Raw genomic sequence first — 24,198 nt, 5'->3', positions numbered from 1 at the left:
GAAAGCCATCAACCAAAATGATTAATCATTTAAATGTAGATGAGGACTTAGACCAACTTCAAAGATTTTCCAGATGCTTATACTTCATAGAATCTCTTCTTAGGGATTCAGGGGTGAAATTTTATCTGTCCCATGTATTGAAGATTAGATCATACTACTGTAGAAATTTCCTAAACCATATACACATGCATACATGTAAGTAGATTCACTGGAGTTATCCTATAGCATGGCGACAATGCCTGTTTCAGACCCAGTAGGTTTTTGAATATATAACCTGAGACTGTGAAAGGGTTTTCTTTTTTTGAGATGTTAGTGGAGTCTTTTGACCTGCCCACCTCCAACATTGTAGACTATTTTCATTATTCTTGATTACTTTCCAGAATTTGAGACAAAACTCTATATTCCTGAAGATACCTCATACTTATTTACAAGTCATTGAGAAAACAAGTTAGGATCAACCTAGAACTCTCATATCCTACTCAATAGCTTCCAGAGTGCCAGAAGTCCATATGCAAGCTATAAGGAGGAGAAAATTAATCAACATTCTTACCTAGCTAGTGAGCACTCTGTGCATTAACAACCTCACACACTGTAAGATACGGCCATTGGTACATTGGAGTAATAAATGTTATTGAAGCAATCAACTGCTTTCTTCCTGGATTTAACACATTCTGCATGAGAACTAACTCTTTCTTGGTATCATTAACTGGACCCTAAATTATTATCATTAAACCTGTAGATTAGTGGATCTCCACACCATCATGAGAAGAGCTCAACCTTTTCAGTATATGGTGATTAATACAGAGAACCATAATTAGTCAATATTCAGAGACTAATAGACTATGGAGCCCTCAGCTCTAAATAAGTCATGTGTATTACAACCTTCCCACCATGGTGCAGAGCCCACTGCAGAAGATGAGGAGGAAATTTTGCTTTATGCAGAAGTAGTAGATGTCTGCTGTTAAATAGTATTTGTTTGCTATGTCAGGCAGGAATGCCACATAGATGAACTCACAGCATCTATGAGTGCTTACAAGCCCTACACAAGATAAACAAGGAAAATTCTGGGCAAAATGGGAGAGGTGACCACAAATTATCACCCCTAGATGAGGAGCTATTAGCAATTGATGATTAGGGGGGAGAATGGAGAGTAAATTTTCTTCCATGGTATATCCTCTGAGAGGTTAGTCATGCTCTGGTAGATGGCCCTACATCCAAGCACATACCAGAAGCCCTCAATAGGTTTTAAGTTGGAGAGAAAAGTGGAAATAAGGGAGAAGTTGGAGGGGAAGGAATGAGGTTTGAGCTTGTTGAAATCACATATCTGCATGGTTGAATTTCTTTTTTTTAAAGAATTTTTTATTCATTTTAAATACCAACCACAGATTCCCCTCTCTTCCCTCCTCCCGCCCTCCAGCCTTCCCCCCAAACCAACCCTCATTTCCTTCTCAGACAAGGTGAGGCCTCCCATGGTAAACAATAAAACATGGTCTACCAAAATAGAAATAGTTGAGATCTGTGAGTTTAATTTGTTTCCTTATTATTTTTGTTTTAGTTCTTGTGGAGGTAAATATTTGTTTTTGTTCATTGTCCTTTACGAAGTTTCTCTGATTTTTATTGCTTTAGGTTTTTTTTTTTTTTCTAGGAGCCATAGAAAGGACAAAATTCTCTTTGATGCTGTACAGAAGATGGAGAAATAGACTGTACATTGATAGTGTCATTTATGAATTTATGAAATATAATATAACATCATGAGATTTATAACCAGCAGTAAAAATGTAAAATCTGAATAAACTAAATGGGGTCATGGTTAGATGTGAGAGAGGAACAAGGGCTATCTTTACATGTTGTGTGCAGTATGAAGGCAAAAGAATATTAAAACATCAAAGGAAAAGTGTAGAAGGTGAGACATATATTAATACTTTTGATATAGAGAACATTTCAGATGACAGTAGACAACAGAAGACTGGAAAGATATTTTTACAATATTTAGAAAACAACACAAAACATTGGTATACAGTGAAAGAATGTTTTTTTAAACATTATAATATCCTTTTTCTTTAATTTTCTTTTTAGTATTTTGGGGTTTATAATTAGATCATTTCCCTCTTTCCTTCCCTTCTTCCTCTCTCCAGCCATATACCCTATACCTTGCTCTCTCTCAAATTAATGGCTGTTCTTTTTTTAACAAAGAATTAAAAAATTAGGAATGATGTAGTATATCGATAATTCTTAATGAATACATACCAAGAATAAACATTAAAATATCCATTTTAGGAAGAAAGAAGAGAGTTCAATGAGAAAAATCAGAAGATCTAGCCAAGTGTTTAAAGTATAAATCAAATTAAAATTTTCTTTAAATATAATTTAAATGTAAATTGTAACTAATTACATTATAATAAATTAATAATAGAAAATTATAACCTCTTGGACGAATCTAGATAGAATGACATTTTAGAGTTAATCTTGGAATTTTTATATTAAATACACATTATTAGTATAAAATAAAATAATAGAAATGGGAGGCAATCTTTGTAAATAAATATTTATTAATTCTTTGATAATTTCAAACTATGTATTGATTATATACTGATAAATTCAATATTTTGATCATTATCACCCTATCTTTTTTTTAACTCCTCTCAGACCTCTCCCATTTCCTGCCCTCTCCAGTTTCATGTCTTTGTTTTCCTTAAAATTAACAACCCAGTTGGGTGGTGGTGGCACACACCTTTAATCCCAGCACTTGGGAGGCAGAGCTAGGGGAATCTCTGTGAGTTCAAGGCCAGCCTGGTCTACAGAGCGAGTTCCAAGATAGGCACCAAAACTACACAGAGAAACCCTGTGTCAAGAAAAAAAAAATATCAACCCATCAACTCTAATTAGTGCTGTCTATATCCTTCTGAGTGTGGAGACATTTCCTGGAAATTTTTCACCTACTAGGAGCCATACCCTTTAAGAAAACTGACTTTTCTTCCCGAGAAGCCATAAACTATCTATAGCTGCACAGTTGATTGATGCTGGGCTAATGAACCACTTTTCATTCCAGGTTAGAATGTTAACTGGCTTGATCTTGTTCAGGCAATCACAGGTATTATGACTTCATCAATATACTGTCTAGTCCTATCAGGTCTACAAGGTACTGCTTTGCAGGACTCTCTGACCCCCGAGTTTATGATAAAGCTTCTGTTCTAAGACAGTCCCTGAAATTTACAGAATAGGTGCCACATTTATGGCTTAATACTCCACCATCACTGGTTCTCTTCCCTATGTCTATGTGCAGTTGTGAGTTCCTTTTTAAATTCCATCCATTCCACAAAGAAAATTCTCTTATGAGGTATGGAAACTTTACTAACCTTTTAGTAGAGAGGTAATAATTTAGAGAACAATTTGATTCTATGTCAATTTAGCAAAATAGTAGTAGTACAGATACCCCTGGGGCCTGTAAGATCCCTAATCATGTTTTTTTGTTTTTTTGTTTTTTTATCAGATATGTGATACTACACACATGTTTTCTTCTGCTTCATAATGGGCTTTAAATCTAATCAGAAGGCCTCATCTGCCATACAGGTCACTTTTGTAGTTCATGAGAGGTAAACTTAAAAAGTGAGGAAGGAACATCAGTAAAGAATAAAGGAAAAGAAAACAAATAAACAGAAGGCAGAAAAACTGTGGATCTTTAATTATGAATAGGTATGCTCATAAACTCTTACAAAGAAAATTCTCTTTATATAATCATATCATAATTTCACCCTCTCTTGAGGAATCAGTAGCTTAATAAAGAAATTACCTTTCCTAATGAGAAACATCAATGGTGGCTAACCTCAAACTGCAATAAGAAATAAAATATTCATATAAACTCTGCCAAAATTCCAGTGATCAATTCTAGAGAAATGGAAACATATAGAGGAGATAAGATATTTACTTCAATACTTCAGTTGGTGATTGTGCCGAATTTTTTACAGTCAAAGCATGACTGACTATATCACTAAAAATTGCACTTCTCCCATCATACATCAGGGATGTCATTTGAAATCCTAAGGGTATTACCAGGGAAAAATTCTGGTGAGTGTTTCACATCTTTATATGGATTCTAGTTCTCACCCTTTTGCCTTTTAATTTCATCATTGCATGATATCAGATAATTTCTGAGACTTTAACCATGCTTAGCATGGAACATGTGTAGTCTGGATGTTTCATAAAGCCATCTGACAGAGTTTGGGCTATCCTCTAAGTAGATTATCAGGTACTAAATATTTGATCTTGTGATGCTACTCTCCACAACCTACTCTTGGGTTCAAATAAATTTAAAATTCTGGATCTTAATAAGTGATATTCTTTGTAAACAGACTCTGGAACTTGGGGGAATTTTTTAAATATGTAAGAATTTAGAGTTTTTGATCCAGCTGGGATCTCCCACTCACCCAAGCTCTCTTTCCCTCGACCCTCGCCCTTCACTACCCCCACTCATGTCCAGGCTGTTCATGTAGATCTCATTCCATTTCTCTGTCGTTGGGCGATCCCTGTGTCTTTCTTGGGGTCCTGTTTTCCAGGTAGCCTGCCTGGTGATGTGAGTAGCAGTCCAGTCATCCTTGTTCCACATCTAGTATCCTGTTATGAGTGAGTACATACCATGTTTGTCTTTCTGAGTCTGGGATACCTCACTCAGGATGATTTTTTCTAGATCCATCCATTTGTCTGCAAACCTCATGATGTCATTGTTTTTCTCTGCTGAGTAGTATTCCATTGTGTATATGTACCACAATTTGTTTATCCATTCTTCAGTTGAAGGGCATCTAGGTTGTTTCCATGTTCTGGCTATTACAAACAACGCTGATATGAACATAGCTGAACAAGTGCTCTTGTGGTGTGGTTGAGCATTCCTTGGGTATATGCCCAAGAGTGGTATAGCTGGATCTTGGGGGAGATGGATTCCCAATTTTCTAAGAAATCGCCATATTGATTTCCAAAGTGGTTGTACAAGCTTGCATTCCCACCAGCAGTGGAGGAGAGTTCCCCTAGCTCCACATCCTCTCCAGCATAAGGTGTCTTCAGTGTTTTTGATCTTAGCCATTCTGACAGGCGTAAGGTGGTATCAAAAACAGAGAGGGAGAACAAGGAATAGGAGACCATGGTAAATGAAGACCACATGAGAATAGGAAGAAACAAAGTGCTAGAGAGGCCCACAGAAATCCACAAAGATACCCCCACAACAGACTGCTGGCAATGGTCGAGCGACAATCCAAACTGACCTACTCTGGTGATGGGATGGCCAAACACCCTAATTGTCGTGCTAGAAACCTCATCCAACTACTGATGGACCTGGAGGCAGAGATCCATGACTAGGCCCCAGGTGGATCTCTGGGAGTCCAATTAGCGAGAATGAGGAGGGTTTATATGAGAGAGAATTGTTGAGACCAAGGTCGGATAAAGCACAGAGACAAATAGCCAAACAAACGGAAACACATGAAATATGAACCAATGGCTGAGGGGTCACCAACTGGATCAGGCCCTCTGAGTGGGTGAGACAGTTGATTGGCCTGATCTGTTTGGGAGGCATCCAGGCAGTGGGACCGGGTCCTGTGCTCATTGCATGAGTTGGCTGTTTGAAACCTGGGGCCTATGCAGGGTCCCTTGGCTCAGCATGGGAGGAGGGGACTGGACCTACCTGGACTGAGTGTACCAGGTTGATCTCAGTCTGTGGGGAAGGCTTTGCCCTGGAGGAGATTGGAACGGGGGGCGGGCTGGGGGGAAGGTGAGGGGGGCGGAAAAAAAATAAATAAATAAAAAAATAAAAAAAAATAAAAAAATAAAAAATAAAAATAATGTGCCCTTAAAAAAAAAAAAAAAAAAAAAAAAAAAGAAAGCCTTACCTCACACTGAGCTGCCTCTCCTGAACTGCTACACTTTGTTTTTAATTTTCAGATTTGGTTCTTTCCAGAATAATGTTAATCTCACTTCTATGCTCAACAATTTTATATATATAGTGAATATAATACATACTATATATGCTACGCAATTTATAAAATAATATATATCTGAAAAAAAAAAAAAAAAAAAAGAATTTAGAGTTGAGAATCAAAGGGTTCCATCTGCTGTCAGGGCAATAGTCTCTCTTCCAGGGCTTTGACTTTGGTATATTAAGTCTCTTGTAGTTACGATCTAAACTTTTCTTAATGTGTAACTTTCTCTTGTAATTGTTTTTCACATCATTTCCAATGTCTTTCTCCTGAAAGACACAGGGGCAGGCTTTCTTGTCTTTGTCGGCTAAACTTTGTCTCAGACCTGGATTGTCTTTCCCTAGCCTTCAGAACTTGTCTTGCCTTTTGCCTTTTGATAACATTTCCTGTGTTATTTTCTGTGTTTGTGTAACAGCAGCACAAACTTTGCATGCAGCTTAAGCCAATAAGCAATCTGCCACTACACTTTGTGTCTCTTAGGTGTTCAGGTAAATCTTAGTTGTCTAAATCATTAGTGTATTTCAAGAAAAAAAAATATAGCACAGCCTTATCTATACCCTCATTTAGATGATGAACTGTAAAGTATTGCTGTCTCTGTTTTTATATTAATTATTAACATTCAGCTATTTTCATACGCAGTACTGAAACCTGTTATATCTTAATATTTTGGGAGAAAAATATTCTCCATACCTAAAAGTCATCTCTTCCCCTTGGCATGTGGTATTTGTTAACATAAGCAATTTCTTCCTCACATAAAAGTCTCTAAAAAAAGAGTTGTATTACTAATAACATATATTATTATGACATACTTGTAAACCTAAGGATTTATGTCTTTACTATATTCTATTGATTGGGAACACATGGCAGGTCCCACTCACATTTAAGTATAATACAGGGATTTGAACCACACAGTGTGCAGATGCTGGTATCCAGTTTAATACTTTATCCCTTGCAGTTTGCATAATGCCATTTATTATAAAATTTTCAAACACTTGATACATTGCATCATTAGGACATGTGTTTGCCAAAATATCTATATCAATACCTTTGAATGTTTTGGTAGCTGTTACTGGTACCTCAGTTTCAGAGATAACATGTGTTTCAAAATGATCAGTTAAATGGGATATTTTTTGCTTGTATTGTAATATGACACAGCACAAAAATGTAACAAAATATAATGGGATACAATATCTTTCAAAATCCTGATCTTGTGAGTTTTATTTTGACATTTCCTAGATTTTTAAGACAGCCAATTCTGAAATGCACTTTAGAAACAAGATGTTTTCTAAGGACACACCTTTTAGCCAACACAAATGGAAAAAGGGAGAAAAATATTTGTTTGAGCAAAGGCAGATATTAATTTAGAAAATAATCTTCATGGCTTTGTTTACTGCACAAAAAGTTCCAGAGCCAAACGGCCTATTTTCTATCTTTTACTAGAAATATTTTATGCTCCCACAGTGTTCAATTATTGGACACCTTTGTAAGGGTATGAGTTGATATGAAAAGAGTTTTTGATACTGAGTTAACCTCAGCTTATGCTTATAGCTTTGGCTCATTATCTCCTGAAAAACATTCACAGTAACTGTAACACATAATTTCTTTCAGATAGTGACAACTGGTGGTCCTTTCCTGAATCTAAATGTACCAACACTTACTTCCCCTCGCATTGCTTTCTAACAAGCCTCACATAAATTCCTCCAATTAAATTCCCTTGTCCTATCAACACTCACCTTGTGAGTTTTTGCACATTGCCTGAGGGTAGCCTGTGGCAAGTTTCTCATCAGTGTTGTTTCAGGAGGGAAAAGGGTTAGGGATTATCACTTCCACTGAGGTATGCACACTAAGATTGACTATAATTTTATATTTCCCTGTGCAACTGCCACAGGTTTTTGTTGCCAATCAATCAAGGTCTAACTTTTTCTTTAAAGAAGTCTATTATTACATTACTCATTGATCATTATAAGAAGGCATCCTGCTTAGATGACTTTGAGAGTCAGGATCTGCTGTTTTCTAAGAATTCAACTATCTAAAAGGTATGTGTGTGTGTGTGTGTGTGTGTGTGTGTGTGTGTGTGTGTGTGTGTATGTGTGTGTGTTTATACTGTTCATATGTCCATATTGAGTATCTTCCTCTTTTAGAACACCTATATTCTTTCTTTCTTATCATTACTTTCTTTGATGGTTTTATTGACTCCTCTTGTGCTGACACTTTTGGTTTATTCCAGACTTCTGTCTTGGAAACTCCTCCTGGTTTATTCCCTTTAAGTACAATCAGTATCATGATTTTGCAATTGCTGTGCAGGCTGCCATAATAACAGAGTTCTAGCTTTTTCTTTTCCAGTAGATTTTGACAGTTCTACTTGAATACCTAACAGATTTCTCAATGCAGCTTCATATAAACATAACAAACTTCTCTTCTCTATGGCATAATTTAATAAACTGTTTCATTGATCATGTTCTTCATTTCATTAAGGTTCACTAATAAGCATCCAATTAAGATATTATTTTTGATTATTTTTCTTGCTTTCATTCTTAACAGAAAATTTAGTAGGAAAAGATGGGTGACTGATCTTCACAATTTAACAGAATCAGCAATTCCTATGGCCCCTATTACCATGTTTATTTTTTAAATCTCATTCAAGATTATTAGTATTCTTCCACTGACATGAACAATCTAGTCTTTACAAAAAATAGTAATATTCTTAAGTAATAAAAGGAGCTTTTAGCAGAGTAGTCCCGGTGATGAGAATGGCTATTATACATTAGCAATAAATAAAGACTTCTGTTCATTAAAGCAATATAGTTTCAACAACAGGGAACAGCAATTACCACTGTAACAGCACAAATGTAATACATAACATTTTCTTATAAAATATATATATTTCATGTACATATTTGACTGATCTAGTGGCTGATAAAGAGAAAATATTCTAATGCCCAGGCAACAGTAGCAGAAACAAGTTTAAGTAATATTTTGACAGATTTGCTTACTATGGAAACCATAGCAAGACTGTCCAGTCATTGTTACTCAGAAGCAGAGCAGATCTAGGAAGCTCTAAGAAAACACAAGGTAGGAAATAAAAATCTGATTGATATAGCACAGCTGTACAATAAGGCATCTCCTGAGTCGGGGATCTCTGAAAAAGACAGTGACTTGAGCCTTTTTGACCTGGGAACTACAAACAGCTAAATGTTTGGGCATTTGGTTTCATGATTTTTCAAGTCAAGATAACAAGCAGCTAAAATCTGCTTTGTCAATTAGAGATGAGCGAGAGAGAGACCAAGGAGAAAGCTAGCTGAGCTTCAACATTCATCTTCTACTTCAATTTTTTAGTTTTCATTAATTTATTTTTTCCACACAATATATTTTGATCATGTTTTCTCATCCTCCAACTCCTCCCAGGTCTTCTACAGCTTTCTACTCACCAAAATTTATACTAGAGAACTCTCTCTCAAAACACAAACAAAAATAATGAAAACATAAAAATGAAAATCAATACAAACAAAAGTGAATAAAACAAAAATGCCAGCACAAAACAAAATACAACAACCCCCCCCACCAAAGAAAAAAGTTACTACGACTACTACTACTAATAATAATAATTTAATAAAATGGCATTCATTTTGTGTTCACTAACTATCTATTCCTGGGCATAAGTCTACCCTGAAGTATAGTTGATATACCCAATGATGCTACAATGGAGAACACCGACTTTCCATTGATAGCTGATAACAAATGAGAGTAGCTTCTTGTTTAGGGGTGAGATCCCATGTCCACTCCCACACCTCTCACTTTTGTGACACTGTGAGGCTTGAACCTGTGCAGGACTTGTGCTTGCTGTCACAGTCTCTGAGTTCATCTATGTATCTGTCCTGTTTGTCTAGATGACATTGTTTCCTTGTAATCATCCACTAACTCAGGCTCACACAGATACAATTAGACCAGGTGACCCAAGGTCCTGTTGGCATGACTCTTCACTATTATAGGTGATACTCTGGAACTGTAAGCTAAAATAAACCCTTTCTTCCTTAAGTTTTGTTTTCCTTTTCATTGATATTTTCTCATTTACTTTCTCGCAATAACAAGTAACAAATATCTTATCTCAGTATTTCTTATCCATTTTTGCTATTCTTTGTTTTCTTGTTTTTTTTTTTGTTTTTTTTTTTTTTTTTTTTGGTTTTTTAGAGACAGGGTTTCTCTGTGTAGCTTTGCGCCTCTCCTGGAACTCACTTGGTAGCCCAGGCTGGCCTCGAACTCACAGAGATCCGCCTGGCTCTGCCTCCCGAGTGCTGGGATTAAAGGCGTGCGCCACCACCGCCCGGCTTCTTTGTTTTCTTAGTACAAAGTAATTAGATATATGTTCAGAACACTGGAATTTAAGATTTTTTTTGCAAATTCTCGAAAATGATACAATTAGTCATATTCTTATTAGACAACAATGTAAATTGCCTAAAAGTCTCTTGAAATAGAATTATTTTAAGATCATGTCCTACTCAATATCTGTGCCTAGATTCACTGATTGTTTCTTTTTAAATTTTATTGTAATTATTATTATCATTACTATTATTTCTAATATAGTCTCTCCCTCACTCTTCTCTACTCCACAACTGTGTGTGTGTCTGTTGTGTGTGACTTCTATGACACACACACACACACACACACACACACACACACACACACACACGTGATTATGTGCATGTAGAGATCAATGTACAAAATTTAGACTTTAGTCTCCATCTACCATGGGTTCCAGAGACCAATTTAAGATGTTTTGGCAAGTACCATTACTAGCAAAACCACCTTACTAACTCTAATTAGTTCTTAGAGTTAATATTTTATTAAAAAATAAATGGGTATCAGTCTAGCATAAGCAATGAAATTGTATCTGATTTCCTGAATAGCAGCTCATTCTAAAAAAGATCTAGATGTTCCAACTGCTTACTGTGACCCTTCTGATAAAGAAGTCACTAAGCCTAACTAGCTACTGATTGTCTAGGAGCTTTTAGCAGAGTAGTCCCAGTGATGAGAATGGCTATTATACATTACCAATAAATAAAGACTTCTCTTCATTAAAGCAGTATAGTTTCAACAACAGGGAACAGCAATTACCACTGTAAGAGCACAAATGTTAATAGATTTTCTTTATTAATGATGCATAATCTACTTGCACATCTATAATATAGGAAACAGGGGTTTTTCAATAATTGATATCAATCTTGATCATGGTTTTTCTTTCAATCCCCAGTCTACTCTATAATCACTAGCATAATGCCTGGTTTGTTGATATAGGATTCTATACATTATATCTTCCTATCAAAGGAACTAGTTTAGTAAAAACGAGTGATGCTAGATTTATGATGATAATGTATATTAGAACTGCAATATCATATGTGATACAATAGCTGTCATTCACATGGGATATTGAACTAAGGTTTTTAAATCATAGATAAGGAATCAACTTGAAGACTTAACCATATGTGAAAAGGACAGTGTGTTCTAAAGCACTGATGTATTGCTTAAATTGTAGACTCCTAATAATGTCATGTATTCATGAGAAAGAGAGCTATAGAAAGAATATTGGTTCCAGTCACCAGCCTATATAGTGATCTTGTTGGAAATGTTTGTTCTTCCTTTTCCAGAACATAAATCTATTAGAATCAGAATCCTCAGGTAGAGGTGAACATAATAACAGTTCCAATAAATTTAAAACAAACAACCCAAAAATTATATACATAAATCATTGTTGGATACCCAAGTTATTTGATTACCAAAGTAAGACATTACATTATTTCTGGAATTATAAGAATGCATTGGAATGCTACTACATAATGAATACAATGAGGAAAATATCTGAACCCTCAAGAAATTTTAGGATACCTTTGATTGTTTTCACTTCAGAAATATCCATAAGTTTGTTTGGATGTAGAAAAGTAAACTAATACAGACTCTATTTGTCAAAGAAGTTAGTGCCACTAAATTAGTCATAATTAATAGACAAAATGTGGTTCTGTTTGATGAAGGAAATATAAAATCAGACATAAAGAAGGAAATGTGTATATAAAAGATATAGAGAAGAAAAAATGGTGACAAAATAATCAGCTTGTTTCCTTAACTATTTAATTTTAGAAAGTTTTGGAGGTGACAAGAATCTGTATAGAAGTATCAGAAAAAAAAAACTTTTCCAACAAAAATGCAAGCAGTTCTAGTTGAAGGGCTGTTGATAACTGTGAATTTCTTGGTTTATATCCTTTCAGTCCTTCAAAAATTATCTCAAAGATATTTCCATCATAATTAGTTCCAGAACATGACTCCTTCAAAATACCTCATCCATATTTAGATGCAAGGGGAAAAATGTTAAGGTCAGGTAACAGGTAGCTAGTAATGCTCGGTGGCATCTCTCTCAACTAATAGACAACAGAGTTGGTGACGTATATGTGTGTGTATGTGTATGTGTATGAAACATTTGTTTTTAGTGATATGCTATATCTTGCAGTAGGATCTTTACTAAAATAAGTATCAATAACTGTAAGTAGTAACATGCCAATTAATATGTTTGGCTTTTTACTTCCTTTGAAGTAATCACTTTTTTAATTTTCTCAAAAATTCAAAATAATTATTTAAATAAGTAACCTCACCAAAAGAATTGGTCTTAGGTTGTAATAGATTCTCAGTTACACATGCGCATGCACACACAAAATGTAGTTTATTAGGAATATAACATACATACATACATATATACATACATTTTTAAATAACTTAGCAATTAACACAATTGGTAATCACCACATACTTTAAATATTCTTATATCCTGCTAGTATGAAATCCTTCTATTATCAATATAATAAAGCATTTTAAGTGAGAAAATATTGTGTAAGAGAAATTTTGTATTCTTCTAAGATATGTAGATAACAATATATTTGCTGTCATTTTTTTGTCTGTAAACACACGTTATTTCCATGAAAATAACACTGTTTTTTTAAAAGACCTCATCCTCACCATATTACTTAACAAAAAGAAAAAAATACCATTATACAATGGAGGTACATATTAATTTTCATTCTTACTTTATTTAAGATTATATGTAAATGAAAATTACTACTAAATATGGTGTTGTAGGCTGTAATGTTGCATAAGATGTAAAACTGATGCATACTGATGCCCAGTCCCTCTTTTGGGTGTATATTTGACTAAACTGTATCACTAAACAAGCACTCTTAACTTGACCATAAAACTTCCCATTTCTGAAAGAATACAACCAATCATTTGAAGTTTGCATATTTTACCATGACCCTTGTGTTATCTGAGTCTTAAATTACCATGTAAGGTACTCTAAATTGAAATGAGTCTAAAGTGTTTCTGTCTCAGTACATAACTAAGTAAAAGCTTAAATAGAATAGAATCAGGTCTCAAAAATATAGGAGATTAAGTGTGGGGGTCCCTGCAAATGCTACAGTCCCCAGAGTAGCAATCTTTGTGAGGCAAGAAGGAAAGCTGGTTTAGAATGATGTAGTTAGCTGGACTGTTTCAAACTTCGAGAGTCTGACCGTGAGGTATTTATTTTTGACATACATAAACACAGTACAACTTCAGAAAAAAAAAAAACAACTTTCCTCATGATAATTATTACAATAAAGCCATGACCTGTCTATACTTAAACTATTTTACATGTCTTTTGCTGTCTTTTGCAAAGTATCTATGCCCTCTTCTATAAGAATGAGTTCTATTGTCTAAGAAGCAAAGCTTGAGTCTAAGGAGGAAGGAACTGTGATAAAGGTAGTAGTAAAGTCTTTTGCAAAGCACAGGAACTTCTTTCATAAGAATGAGTTCTAATGACTGAGAAACAATGCTCAGGTGACTAGGAGGAGCCTAAGATAACCATAATAGTCTTGGCATTTGGGTGAGATAGCAAAGATCATCCGGTTATTAACTACACCCGATCATAGCTTTCCAGGCAGAAACAGACATAAATCGCTTTCATTGATGAGAAGAAACATGTGTATAACATTCTGAATTCTCTAGTCCTTATCTGTGAGTACAAGAGCCACTCCCCCTCTACAATTTGGCATCTGTTTTTCACTCTTATTTTATATGTCTTGGGTTAAAATTGTCAGGAAAATTACATTTGATTTTAATATTCATTAAATATCTTAAAAAGTATAAATGCAATATGCAACACTATGTGATTTTATTACTAATCACTGAAGAAATTTTTCTATATAAACCCTATGTCTTTGCACAGTAATAAAATATCTTTCATGTTCTAGTTGTTCCTCATCTTTAGAAATTTTCTCATGGATATACTAATTTTATGCCATCTATTTGTTAACAACATATAAATTTATACTGTAAAATTTCTGGAAGAGTAATGGGACATATATAAGTATTTTATGATGAGTATAACATTTATTTTAAACCTAAATAACCTTTATGTTAAGAAGTAAATAAAGGAAAAATAATAACTCAAAATCTACATTCTCACAAGAATGAAATTCTTATAACTGTATTTTCCAGAGTAGACTGGATTTAAGTTTTGTAAAGTATATATTGTCTCTACTAATTTCACCCATGTGGAATATAAATGCTGACTTATTTTCTTGAAAATTGCTCTGTTAGAATGTTTAAATTGCATTGAACACAGAGATATATTCTAGTCCTTCCTTTCCTCCTTCAACTAGATCATGGATTCTAAAGAACTGAACAAATAAAAAAGTAGACCAAAGAGTATCAAAAAACAATCTCTATGCCTTAGGGAAAATAAATGAAGCACTGATGTTTTGCAGAGATCCGAGTGAGTTTGATAATTTTGAAGTTCTGAATCACTCAAATATGTCTGGTATTGAAGACTTGCATGGAACAAGAGCTGAATTCTCTGCTTCAGGCACCATACTAGTTACAAGGCCCCAGATAAACAAAAGCAAAAGTTCTCAAGCTGCCGGGTGGTGGTGGAGCATGCCCTTAATCCCAGCACTCGGGAGGCAGAGCCAGGCGGATCTCTGTGAGTTCAAGGCCAGCCTGGGCTACCAAGTGAGTTCCAGGAAAGGTGCAAAGCTACACAGAGAAACCCTGTCTCGAAGCTTCTGAGGCACTCCTTTACTATTTACTAGACAAACTCTAAGTGTACTTCCAATGAAAATGCATTCAACTTATTGAAAATTTAATTGTTGACAGAAAATTTGGGAAATTTCAGATTAATTGAATAAAGGTGTTGATCTTCAAGCAGACTCATAAGAATACTGTGGCTCAGGGCACTGAGACTGACTAACCTGAGAATACTATGCTAAAAAGAACAGCAGAGAGGCACAGTAGTCAGCAGTCCATTGACCTACCCTTTCCCATAGAGTTATATAGAAAGCTTACCAGTATGCAATGTATTTTCATAAGGACATTTTCAGTTACAGCTTTGGAAGTACTGACCAATTTCTTTAGTCAACATAATGAGACATGGATAGAGAAATGATCTATGAAGGAGACTGTCTAGTTTTCAAGCACAATTTAAAAGAAATATGATGGAATGAAGGATGAAACATTTGAAAACAAAATTATGTCTTATTCATCATATATTTTGACAGAAAAAATGCTTTTAAAATGAGAACACAGTTCTGGGTAAAATGATTCTAATTTTCAGGCTCAAAGACTATCTTAAACTATGGAAAGATTTAACAGCTCATCGTAGAAAGGCCAGAATAGAAAAAGTTTTCTAAGAATTTTAACCATGTTGCCCTGAAACATAATGACTGTCAGCATAGCACAATAAAAGATAATTAAAAATATATTTTGTGATGATTATGTTTAATGGACTAAAACCAGTAATATTTTTAGAAATCCTGAACCACATCTCTGTAAAACTTTTCTCAGAAATGGCTTAGTGACAAAGGAAAATAAAAAGAGTCACAATTCTATAAGAAAGATGCAGACAGAAAATACTATACAAGAGTATGAATGAGTCAGTGGGTAGACAACTGAGAGCAAAGGTTATATATTACGGAAGGATTTCTGAACCCTACTTAAGGACTAGAAAACATTTTCCTTACAATATTTCAGAGGTGTGATGGGTGAGTCTTTATTATATAGTTCCAGTTCCTACTATTTTTTTATTACTAAGAAATGGAGAGAAACTCAAAGCAATTCCACTAAAATCAGGAACGAGGCAAGGCTGTCCGCTCTCCCCATACTTATTCAATATAGTACTTGAAGTTCTAGCCAGAGCAATAAGACAACATAAGGAGATTAAGGGGATACAAATTGGAAAGGAAGAAGTCAAGCTTTCCCTATTTGCAGATGACATGATAGTATACTTGAGCAACCCCAAAGATTCCACCAACGAACTGATACAGCTTATAAACACCTTCAGCAACATAGCAGGATACAAGATCAACTCCAAAAAATCAGTAGCCCTCCTATATACAATGGACAAAAAAGCGGAGAAGGAAATCAGAGATACATCACCCTTTACTATAGCCACAAATGACATAAAATACCTTGGGGTAATACTAACCAAGCAAGTGAAGGACCTATATGACAAGAACTTTAAGTCCCTGAAAAAAGAAATTGAAGAAGATGTCAGAAAATGGAAAGATCTCCCATGCTCATGGATAGGCAGAACTAACATAGTAAAAATGGCAATCTTACCAAAAGCAATCTACAGATTCAATGCAATCCCCATCAAAATACCAACACAATTCTTCACAGACCTGGAAAGAATAATACTCAACTTCATATGGAAAAACAAAAAACCCAGGATAGCCAAAAGAATCCTGTACAATAACACAACCTCTGGAGGCATCACGATCCCTGACTTCAAGCTCTACTATAGAGCTACAGTAATAAAAACAGCTTGATACTGGCATAAAAACCGACATGTGGACCAATGGAATAGAATTGAAGACCCTGACATTAATCCGCACACCTATGAACAAATAATTTTTGACAAAGAAGCCAAAAGTGCACAATGGAAAAAAGAAAGCATCTTCAACAAATGGTGCTGGCAAAACTGGATATCAACATGTAGAAGGCTGCAAATAGATCCATATCTATCACCGTGCACAAAACTTAAGTCGAAGTGGATCAAGGACCTCAACATAAATCCAGCTACTCTGAACCTGCTAGAAGAGAAAGTAGGAAGTAGTCTTGAACACATTGGCATAGGAGACCACTTTCTAAATAGAACACCAGTAGCACAGACACTGAGAGAAACAATCAATCAATGGGACCTCTTGAAACTGAGAAGCTTTTGTAGGGCAAAGGATACGGTCAACAAAGCAAAGCGACAGCCTACAGAATGGGAAAAGATCTTCACCAATCCCACATCTGACAGAGGACTGATATCCAGAATATATAAGGAACTCAAGAAATTAGACATCAAAATGCCCAACAGTCCAATTAAGAAATGGGCTATAGAACTAAACAGAGAATTCTCAACAGAGGAAACTCAAATGGCTGAAAGACATTTAAGGAATTGCTCAACATCCCTAATCATCAGGGAAATGCAAATCAAAACAACTCTGAGATACCACCTTACGCCTGTCAGAATGGCTAAGATCAAAAACACTGAAGACACCTTATGCTGGAGAGGATGTGGAGCTAGGGGAACTCTCCTCCACTGCTGGTGGGAATGCAAGCTTGTACAACCACTTTGGAAATCAATATGGCGATTTCTTAGAAAATTGGGAATCCATCTCCCCCAAGATCCAGCTATACCACTCTTGGGCATATACCCAAGGAATGCTCAACCACACCACAAGAGCACTTGTTCAGCTATGTTCATATCAGCGTTGTTTGTAATAGCCAGAACATGGAAACAACCTAGATGCCCTTCAACTGAAGAATGGATAAACAAAATGTGGTAATATACACAATGGAATACTACTCAGCAGAGAAAAACAATGACATCATGAGGTTTGCAGACAAATGGATGGATCTAGAAAAAATCATCCTGAGTGAGGTATCCCAGACTCAGAAAGACAAACATGGTATGTACTCACCCATAACAGGATACTAGATGTGGAACAAGGATGACTGGACTGCTACTCACATCACCAGGCAGGCTACCTGGAAAACAGGACCCCAAGAAAGACACAGGGATCGCCCAACGACAGAGAAATGGAATGAGATCTACATGAACAGCCTAGACATGAGTGGGGGTAGTGAAGGGCGAGGGTCGAGGGAAAGAGAGCTTGGGTGAGTGGGAGATCCCAGCTGGATCAAAAACAGAGAGGGAGAACAAGGAATAGGAGACCATGGTAAATGAAGACCACATGAGAATAGGAAGAAACAAAGTGCTAGAGAGGCCCACAGAAATCCACAAAGATACCCCCACAACAGACTGCTGGCAATGGTCGAGAGACAGTCCGAACTGACCTACTCTGGTGATGGGATGGCCAAACACCCTAATTGTCGTGCTAGAAACCTCATCCAACTACTGATGGATCTGGATGCAGAGATCCATGACTAGGCCCCAGGTGGATCTCTGGGAGTCCAATTAGCGAGAATGAGGAGGGTTTATATGAGAGAGAATTGTTGAGACCAAGGTCGGATAAAGCACAGAGACAAATAGCCAAACAAACGGAAACACATGAAATATGAACCAATGGCTGAGGGGTCACCAACTGGATCAGGCCCTCTGAGTGGGTGAGACAGTTGATTGGCCTGATCTGTTTGGGAGGCATCCAGGCAGTGGGACCGGGTCCTGTGCTCATTGCATGAGTTGGCTGTTTGAAACCTGGGGCCTATGCAGGGTCCCTTGACTCGGCATGGGAGGAGGGGACTGGACCTACCTGGACTGAGTCCACCAGGTTGATCTCAGTCTGTGGGGAAGGCTTTGCCCTGGAAGAGATTGGAATGGGGGGCGGGCTGGGGGGAAGGTGAGGGGGGCGGGAGGGGGGAGAACAAGGGAATCTGTGGCTGATATGTGGAACTGAATTGTATTGCAAAATAAAAATTAAAAAAAAAAAAGAAATTTTCTGTTCATTTTACATCCCAACTACAGAATTCCCTCTCCTCCCTCCTCCCATTCCCACCTCTTCCAAGGTAAGGCCTCCCATGGGGAGTCAGCAGGTCAAGCTAAAAAACTATCTCACCTATGCAAAGGGCCTAGTCCAGTCCCATGGAGGCTCCATAGCTATTGGTCCATAGTTCATGAGTTCCCACTAGTTTGATTTGGTTGTCTCTGTGGGTTTTCCCATCATAATCATGATGCCCCTTGCTCATAAAATTTCTCTTCTCTGTCTTTGACTGGACTCCTGGAGCTTGGCCTAGTTCTTGAGGATCTCTGCATCTGCTTCCATCAATTACTGGATGAAGGCTCTATGATGACAGTTAAGGTATTCACCAATCTGAATACAGGAGTAGGCCTGTTCAGGTACCCCCTCCACTATTGCTAGGAGTCTAAGGTGGGGTCATCCTTGTGGATTATTGGGAACTTCCCTAGCGCCTTGTTTCTCCCTATTCCTATGGTGTCTCCCTCTATCATGATATCTCTTTCATTGCTCTCCCACTCCGTTCATGTTCCAGCTTGGCCATCTAGTTCCCTTATGTGTTCATCCCCTACCCCTAACCTCCAAAAATTGCCCCCCTGACTCAGTTTACTTATGGAGATCTCATCTATTTCCCTTTCCCAGGGCTATCCATGCATCTCTCTAAGTTTCTTCTTGTTAGCTAACTTCTTTGGAGCTGTAGGTTGCAGTCTGCTTATCCTTTGCTTTACATCTAATATCCACTCATGAGTGAGTACATACCATGTTTGTCCTTCTGAGTCTGGGTTACCTCATTCAGGATGATATTTTCTAGTTGCATTCATTTGCCTGCAAATTTAATGATGTCATTTGTTTTTAATGTGAGTAATACTCCCTTGTGTATATGTGCCAAATTTTCTTTGGCATTCTTCAGTTGAGGGGCATCTAGATTATTTCCAGGTTCTGGTTGTTATAAATAATGCTGCTATGAACATAGTTGAGCATGTGTCCTTGTGGTATGATTGGGCATTCCTTGGGTGCATGCCCAAGAGTAGTATAGCAGGGTCTTGAGAAAGATTGATTCCCAATTTCTGAGAAACTCCCATACTGATTTCCAAAGTGGCTGTATAAGTTTGCACTCCCACCAAGAGTGGAGGAGTGTTCCCCTTGCTCCTTATCCACACCAACATAAGCTGTCATCAGTGTTTTTTATGTTAGCCATTCTGACTGGTATAAGATGGTCTCATAGTCATTTTGATTGACATTTCCCTACAATCTCATGGAAACTGAATAATGCTCAACTTAATCACCAATGGGTCAAGAAAGAAATAATGAAAGATATTAAAGATTTCCTAGAATTCAATGAAAATGAATGTATAACATACACAAACTTACAGGACACTTTGAAAGCTGAGTTAAGAGGAAAATTCATATCACTAAATGCTCATGTGAGGAAGTTTGAAAAAAATAGTAGTGACTTAACAGCATACCCAAAATAAACTGAAAGAAAAAAAAAAAAACCACGATCATCTCATTAGATGCTGAAAAAGCCTATGACAAAATCCAACACCCCTTCATGATAAAGGTCTTGGAGAGATCAGGAATACAAAGAACACACCTAAACATAATAAAGGCAATTTACTGGAAGCCAACAGCCAACATCAAAATAAGTGGAGAGAAACTCAAAGTGATTCCACTAAAATCAGGAACAAAACAAGACTGTCCACTCTCTCCATACCTATTCAATATAGTACTTGAAGTTCTAGCTAGAACAATAAGACAACAAAAAGAAATCAAGGGAATAAATATTGGAATATTGGAAAGGAAGAACTCAAGCTTTCCAAACTATATGATAGTATACATAAATGACCCCAAAAGTCTATCAGGGAACTCCTACAGCTGATAAACACTGTCAGTAATGTGGCAGGATACAAGATTAACTCAAAAAAATCAGTAGCCCTCTATATACAAATGATAAACAGGCTGAGAAATAATTCAGAGAAACATTACCCTTTACAATAGCCACAAATAATATAAAATACCTTGGCGTAACTCTAACTGAGCAAGTGAAAGACCTGTATGACAAGAACTTTAAGCCTCTGAAGAAAGAAAGTGAAAAAGATATCAGAAAATAGAAATATCTCTCATGCTCATGGACAGGTAAGATTAACATAGTAAAAATGGCAATCCTATTTTTGAATGGGAATATTTATTATATTAATCTTTTCCCCTTTCATCCTCATCTCTCACTTTTCCTCTCCTCTTTTTTCTTTCTCACTCCCCTCCTCACTCCTCCTGTTCTTATTTTTTTATTTTGTTACACTTTCTGTAGTGAACATATATATAGACATAATTGATATTTTTGTTCAAAAGACTTTAATTTGTGATTGATAATAATGAGAAACTCTACATCTGTTTATGAGTTATGAGATCCTGACATGCATGATGATGACATGGTAACACTTTTGATGATCTTAGAAAAAGCTGATACTTTCATGTGGAAAGCCTATAAAATGCTATTGTGTTTTTCCAGTGGGCAGAACAGACATGGTAGCTAGTTATTAGCTGCCCTTTCAGTTGAGGGATAATTTCTAACCTGTATCTATTCTCTCTGCTTCCAGCAGATGACTTTTTTTTTATTGTTGTGTCAGATGGGCCTCACACATTCTATGCCACATTTTGATGGCTTTCTCCTGAAATGAAAATGGTGCCTTTTCCCATTATTTCCTTGGGAATCTGGGCGTCCACTGGACAACTCTGAGTAAAACCCAGAAAAAAATTGGAAAGTAACAGAATGCGGTCTACAAGTCATCAGCCTACTTTTAAACTATTCCCAAACAGTAGAATTACCTGTCAAGGTTATTGGATGACAATATGCAAGTATGACACCTTGAGTCTTCTCTATTATTTGTTTAGCTCTGTGTTGGGAACATTTCATTTTCTTAACCAAATAATTAAGATAAATATTTAATATGACTCATGATTTCTGTTTTTGTTCATTTAACTCCATCATGTTGGTATCTGTAGTGGGAGCCACTACAGATGAAGGCCCTCTCCTTATTTTATCCAGTAAGCAAACCAAAAGAAAGAGGAATTATCAGGGTCCCAGTATATCCTTTAGGAGCACAGCTCCATTGATGAAGTTATTTCACTGAACTGAAAGTCCTGAAGATTACCTCACTTCATACTACAGAGTTGGAACAAGTCTTTCAAAACACAAACTTTTGGCTGACATTCAAGATTGAGCATGAAATAATGTGGGTGTTATAATACTCTTTCCAAATGATATTTTATAAGCCACCTACCTTTAAGTTTCCTGCCCACTTCATCTCTACCTCACACAGGAAACAAATGAGAATGGTGACTTGGTCCTACTGTATATCAGGATAATATAAGTTTTGTACCTTCCTTATTTTTTCTATCAATAGTAGATATGGAAACTTCTATGAAGATGTGTGTGTGTGTGTGTGTGTGTGTGTATGTTTGTGTATGTGTGTGTGTGTGTGTATGTGTGTGTGTGTGTGTGTGTGTGCTTGTTTAGATGATATTACTTTTAAAACAATAAAACTCAAGACTATATAGGAAACACAAACTGAAAAAAATACAGGGAAGAAAATTGTTAATGATACACAAGGAATTCACATTTACATTTTATTGAGAAAGCATCTCTCTATGTAGCACATGCTGTTCTGGAACTCACAATAAAGCCAAGGCTGGAACCTGCAACCCATCTCACTCAGGCCCCCTAGAGGTAGAATCACATACATACACTGTTAGTCTGCTTCATGTATTTATTATTCCTAATGAGCAATATGGTAGCTGCTTACTGCTCAAACAAGTGGTCTTATGTCAATGAGCAAGATGACAATTACTGGCACCATCAATCTTAATTCCATAGATTCATTATTTGTCACCTTTTCCAGTTTAGTTTCTAGATAGGTATGTTGTTAATGGACTTATTGTAGGATAATTTCTATCCCTCTTCTTAGTGGAAGGAGAATAAATAGAAAATAAGACACAATCCTACCTCACCCATTCATCATCTACTTAATACCTCATTAACCTATTTTGTTCATGATCACCCTGCCATTCATCTATTCCCATTTAACATATATATCCAAGGTAGACATGCCATATTTATGTATATTATAACTATCCATAAAGGCTTTTATCTCTCAACATGTAATCTTCATCTTTGAAAACACTTGAGTCTATTAAGTGTCTGAAACTTAATCCTACTTACATTCTATTGTAGTCTAAATTTTTGTTCACTGAAAATCTTATATGAAAGCCTGATAACTTGGGAATTGGGAACCTTGATTTTGCTTAGATCATGATAACTATTTTATCAGAGGAGTGGCTCATACATTCTTGATCAGCATACATTTGAGTTCAACTTATACACCTGATTACTGATGCCCTGTAATAACACTATAAGAAGGCACGATCCAGATGTTAACACCTTGGTCTTAAATATCACAAGTGAAACTGTCAGAAAAATCATCTTCATTAAAAATTACCAAGGATGCAATATTCTTTATAAACTCTTGTTACTATTTTATGAATGTTCTCAGGTACAGAAAGTATGGTGACTATTGGTGAGTATGTGTGCGGTATATATATATATATATATATATATATATATATATATATATATATATATATATATATATATATATGTTCCTGGAGTATCATAGCCTGTATGACTCTAATGTGACATTCTCAAACAGTTTTATAAGCATACAGTGAGTTTGAAATCTGTTTCAGAGCACTGAACATGGAGTTGAAAACAGGAAGAAAACGTATTACTTACTGCCTTGATTGGGAATGTTACTGTTTTCTCCCAAAGTCTCTAATTATTACCAATTCTGGTAAATGGTCTCAGTAAAGGCACAGTTTTCACTCCGTAGGGAAGATCAAGAAAAATTCAGAAAGGCAATGTTTACCTGTCTAAAGACACAAATTTGTCAGAAACCATGGGCTTTCTTCCAAATTGGTTTTAGTTCCTTTTTTTAAAAAGAGTTTAATTTTGCATACTGTTCATACATATCTCCTCTGCCACAAATTTCAAATAAAAACTGGGTAACTTAAAATTCCTGACATACATGTTACAAATGTCATGCCAACAGCTTTTTCACAATATTGTTTAGTGACTAATGACAAGAATAATGTTTGTGTAGCTGAAAGTTTTCTTGTGTTCACTGGGCATCAAGGTCCCACAGCCACATATAAAATTACTGTGTGCTCCCTGGTCCTGTAACCACTCTGACCCAAGTAAACACACA

General features: G+C 36.2%; 1 long non-coding RNA gene across 1 annotated transcript in view; it reads left to right on the top strand.

Moving 5' to 3' along the window:
• Nucleotides 1–3,120: 3,120 nt before the first annotated feature.
• The window catches only part of LOC131919190 (uncharacterized), a 35,544-nt gene continuing 14,466 nt past the window's right edge, over nt 3,121–24,198 (top strand). The window contains exon 1 of the long non-coding RNA XR_009381187.1: nt 3,121–3,337. This is a non-coding gene — a long non-coding RNA (uncharacterized LOC131919190). The remainder of the gene's footprint in view (nt 3,338–24,198) is intronic.

This window comes from Peromyscus eremicus, chromosome 9 (assembly GCF_949786415.1).
Source record: "Peromyscus eremicus chromosome 9, PerEre_H2_v1, whole genome shotgun sequence".
NCBI classification, from domain to species: domain Eukaryota; kingdom Metazoa; phylum Chordata; class Mammalia; order Rodentia; family Cricetidae; genus Peromyscus; species Peromyscus eremicus.
Note: the sequence above shows the minus strand (reverse complement) of the source record. Positions and strands in the feature narration are given on the sequence as shown.